Source organism: Rattus norvegicus, chromosome X, assembly GCF_036323735.1.
Source record: "Rattus norvegicus strain BN/NHsdMcwi chromosome X, GRCr8, whole genome shotgun sequence".
Taxonomy (NCBI): Eukaryota; Metazoa; Chordata; class Mammalia; order Rodentia; family Muridae; genus Rattus; species Rattus norvegicus.
The window spans coordinates 80521308-80526890 of NC_086039.1; positions in this window are offsets into that span (position 1 = coordinate 80521308).

Below are 5583 nucleotides of genomic sequence, written 5' to 3' on the forward strand. Positions count from 1 at the left end.
AGAATATCCTGGAAAGATGTAACACAGACACTAAGAGAACAAAAATGCCAGCATAGGCTACTATCAACATAGATGGAGAAAATAAGATATTCCATGACAAAACCGAATTTACACATTATCTTTCTACAAATCCAGCCCTACAAAGGATAATAGATGGAAAACTCCAACACAAGGAGGGAAAATACACCCTAGAAAAAGCAAGAAAGAACTCTCCTTACAAAAAAAGAAGAAGAAGAAGAAGAAGAAGAAGAAGAAGAAGAAGAAGAAGAAGAAGAAGAAGAAGAAGAAGAAGAAGAAGAAGAAGAAGAAGAGACACACACATAGAAATCCACCTCTAACAACGAAAATAACAGGAAGCAACAATCACCATTCCTTAATATCGCCTATCATCAATGGACTCAATTTCTCCCCTCCCCCCAAAAAAGACATTGATTAAGTGACTGGATATGTAAAGAGGACCCAGAATTTTGCTGTAAACAAAAGATATACCTCACAGACAAAGGCAGACACTACCTCAGAGTGAAAGACTGGAAAACAACTTTTCAAGCACATGGTCCCAAGAAACAAGCTAGAATTGCCATTGTAATATCGAATAAAATCGACTTTCAACCAAAAGTCATCAAAAATATAAGGAAGGTCACTTCATATTCATCGAAGGAAAAATCAACCAAGATGAACTCTAAATCCTAAATATATATGCTCCAAATTCAAGGGAACTTACATTTATAAAAGAAACGTTGCTGAGGCTCAAATCACGCATTGCTCCTCACACAATAATAGTAAGAGATTGTAACACTCCACTCTCATCAATGGAAACATAAATTAAACAGAGACATAGAGAAACTAACAGAAGTTATGAACCAAAGAGACTTAAAAGATATTTATAGAACATTTCATCCTAAAACAAAAGATATATCTTATCTCAGCACCACATGGTACTTTCTCCAAAATAAGCCATATAATCAGTCACAAAACAGGCTACAACAAATACAGGAAGATAGAAATAATCTCATGCATCCAATAAAATAACCACAAATTAAGGCTGGTCTTCAAAAACAACAGAAAGCCCATATATACATGGAAATTGAACAATGTTCTACTCAAGATAACTTCGAAAAGGAAGAAATAAAGAAAGAAATTAAAAACTTTTTAGAATTTAATGAAAATGAAGGTACAACATACCCAAACTTATGGGACACAATGAAAGCTGTGCTGAGGGGAAAACTCATAGCGCTGAGTGCCTGCAGAAAGAAACAGGAAAGAGCATATTTCAGCAGCTTGACAGCACACCTAAAAGCTCTAGAGCAAAAAGAAGCAAATACACCCAGGAGGAGTAGAAGGCAGGAAATAATCAAACTCAGAGCTGAAATCAGTCAAGTAGAAACAAAAAGGACCATAGAAAGAATCAACAGAACCAAAAGTTGGTTCTTTGAGAAAATCAACAAGATAGATAAAACCCTTAGCCAGACAAACGAGAGGACACAGAGAGTGTGTCCAAATTAACAAAATCAGAAATGAAAAGGGAGACATAGCTACAGATTCAGAGGAAATTAAAAAAAATTATCAGATCCTACTACAAAAACCTATATTCAACAAAACTGGAAAATCTGGAAAAAAATGGATAATTTCCTAGACAGATACCAAGTACCGAAGCTAAATCAGGAACAGATAAACCAGTTAAACAACCCCATAACTCCTAAGGAAATAGAAGCAGTCATTAAAGGTCTCACAACCAAAAAGAGCCCAGGTCCAGACGGGTTGAGTGCAGAATTCTATCAGACCTTAATAGAAGACCTCATACCAATATTATCCAAGCTATTCCACAAAATTGAAACAGATGGAGCACTACCGAATTCCTTCTATGAAGCCACAATTACTCTTATACCTAAACCACACAAAGACCCAACAAAGAAAGAGAACTTCAGACCAGTTTCTCTTATGAATATCGACGCAAAAACACTCAATAAAATTCTGGCAAACCGGAAAGGGCGGCGCAGATCTTCCTGGTTGCTGCCGCCACGGAGAGCTCATACGCAGCACCCCACGAGCAAACTTGAGCCTCGGGACCACAGGTAAGACCAACTTTTCTGCTGCAAGGGACCTGCCTGGTGAACTCAGGACACACAGAGGCAAAATTCCTCTAGGACTGGGCACTTCCTGTGTTTACCTGGAGTCCCAAACCCGCGGATCCCGGCCCACAGCAGCTCTCTGCTCCCAAACCCCGTGGGAGAGAGACCTCACCGCCTGGTCAGGTGGGCACTCCTGAGGCTGCAGAGCAGAAGAGACCACCAACACTGCCCGCCCCTGCCCACATCCCTGGCCCAAGAGGAAACTGTATAAGGCCTCTGGGTTCCCGTGGGGGAGGGTCCAGGAGCGGCAGGACCCCTGCGCCTGAGACACCACCTGAACAAGAAGGGACAGACCAGATAAACAGTTCTCTGCATCATTTCATTAGATGCTGAGAAAGCATTTGACAAAATTCAACACCCCTTCATGATAAAAGTCCTGGAAAGAATAGGAATTCAAGGCCCATACCTAAACATAGTAAAAACCATATATAGCAAACCAGTTGCTAACATTAAACTAAATAGAGAGAAACTTGAAGCAATCCCACTAAAATCAGGGACTAGACAAGGCTGCCCACTCTCTCCCTACTTATTCAATATAGTTCTTGAAGTTCTAGCCAGAGCAATCAGACAACAAAAGGAGGTCAAGGGGATACAGATCGGAAAAGAAGAAGTCAAAATATCACTATTTGCAGATGATATGATAGTATATTTAAGTGATCCCAAAAGTTCCACCAGAGAACTACTAAAGCTGATAAACAACTTCAGCAAAGTGGCTGGGTATAAAATTAACTCAAATAAATCAGTAGCCTTCCTCTACACAAAAGAGAAACAAGCCGAGAAAGAAATTAGGGAAACGACACCCTTCATAATAGACCCAAATAATATAAAGTACCTCGGGGTGACTTTAACCAAGCAAGTAAAAGATTTGTACAATAAGAACTTCAAGACTCTGAAGAAAGAAATTGAAAAAGTCCTCAGAAGATGGAAAGATCTCCCATGCTCATGGATTGGGAGGATTAATATAGTAAAAATGGCCATTTTACCAAAAGCGATCTACAGATTCAATGCAATCCCCATCAAAATACCAATCCAATTCTTCAAAGAGTTAGACAGAACAATTTGCAAATTCATCTGGAATAAAAAAAAAAAAACCCAGGATAGCTAAAACTATCCTCAACAATAAAAGGACTTCTGGGGGAATCACTATCCCTGAACTCAAGCAGTATTACAGAGCAATAGTGATAAAAACTGCATGGTATTGCTACAGAGACAGATAGACCAATGGAACAGAATTGAAGACCCAGAAAAGAACCCACACACCTATGGTCACTTGATTTTTGACAAAGGAGCCAAAACCATCTAATGGAAAAAAGATAGCATTTTCAGCAAATGGTGCTGGTTCAACTGGAGGTCAACATGTAGAAGAATGCAGCTCGATCCATGCTTATCACCCTGTACAAAGCTTAAGTCCAAGTGGATCAAGGACCTCCACATCAAACCAGATACACTCAAACTAATAGAAGAAAAACTAGGGCAGCATCTGGAACACATGGACACTGGAAAAAATTTCCTGAACAAAACACCAATGGCTTATGCTCTAAGATCAAGAATCGACAAATGGGATCTCATAAAACTGCAAAGCTTCTATAAGGCAAAGGACACTGTGGTTAGGACAAAACGGCAAGCAACAGATTGGGAAAAGATCTTTACCAATCCTACAACAGATAGAGGCCTTATATCCAAAATATACAAAGAACTCAAGAAGTTAGACCGCAGGGAGACAAATAACCCTATTAAAAAATGGGGTTCAGAGCTAAACAAAGAACTCACAGCTGAGGAATGCCGAATGGCTGAGAAACACCTAAAGGAATGTTCAACATCTTTAGTCATAAGGGAAATGCAAATCAAAACCACCCTGAGATTTCACCTCACACCAGTGAAAATGGCTAAGATCAAAAACTCAGGTGACAGCAGATGCTGGCGAGGATGCGGAGATAGAGGAACACTCCTCCATTGTTGGTGGGATTGCAGACTGGTACAACCATTCTGGAAATCAGTCTGGAGGTTCCTCAGAAAATTGGACATTGAACTGCCTGAGGATCCAGCTATACCTCTCTTGGGCATATACCCAAAAGATGCCCCAACATATAAAAAAGACACGTGCTCCACTATGTTCATCGCAGCCTTATTTATACTAACCAGAAGCTGGAAAGAACCTAGATGCCCTTCAACAGAGGAATGGATACAGAAAATGTGGTACATCTACACAATGGAATATTACTCAGCTATCAAAAACAATGACTTTATGAAATTCGTAGGCAAATGGTCGGAACTGGAAAATATCATCCTGAGTGAGGTAACCCAATCACAGAAAAACACACATGGTATGCACTCATTGATAAGTGGCTATTAACCCAAATGCTTGATTTACCCTACATGCCTAGAACAAATGAAACTCAAGACGGATGATCAAAATGTGAATGCTTCACTCCTTCTTTAAAAGGGGAACAAGAATACCCTTGGCAGGGAATAGAGAGGCAAAGATTAAAACAGACACAGAAGGAACACCCATTCAGCGCTTGCCCCACATGTGGCCCATACATATACAGCCATCCAATTAGACAAGATGGATGAAGCAAAGAAGTGCAGACCGACAGGAGCAGGATGTAGATCTCTCCCGAGAGACACAGCCAGAATACAGCAAACACAGAGGCGAATGCCAGCAGCAAACCACTGAACTGAGAATAGGATCCCCGTTGAAGGAATCAGAGAAAGAACTGGAAGAGCTTGAAAGGGCTCGAGACCCCATATGAACAACAATGCCAAGCAACCAGAGCTTCCAGGGACTAAGCCACTACCTAAAGACTATACATGGACTGACCCTAGACTCTGACCTCATAGGTAGCAATGAATATCCTAATAAGATCACCAGTGGAAGGGGAAGCCCTTCCTCCTACTAAGACTGAACCCCCAGTGAACTTGATTGTTGGGGGGAGGGAGGCAAGGGGGGGAGGATGGGGAGGGGAACACCCATAAAGAAGGGGAGGGGGAGGGATTAGGGGGATGTTTTCCCGGAAACTGGGAAAGGGAATAACATCAATATGTAAATAAGAAGTACTCAAGTTAATAAAAAAAATAAAAATAAAAATAAATTAAAAAAATAAAAAAAGACTTATTTATTTATTTTATGTATATGAGCACACTGTAGCTGTCTTCAGACACACCAGAAGAGGGCATCACATCCCACTACAGATGGTTGTGAACCACCATGTGGTTGTTGGGAATTGAATTCAGGACCCCTGGACAAACAGTCAGTTCTCTTAACCACTGAGCTATCTCTCCAGTCCCTTCCTCCCTTTCTCCACACCCTCTAGCCTCTTATGAGTTCCACAGAAAAGGCAATCCTCAAGAGTACTCTTTAGGAGTAACGAGTAGAGTGCTTGAACTGGTGAGCTGTCTTAAAAAATAAAGACACCTGCCATCCAGCCTTACAACCTCAGTTCAATCCTTGGAA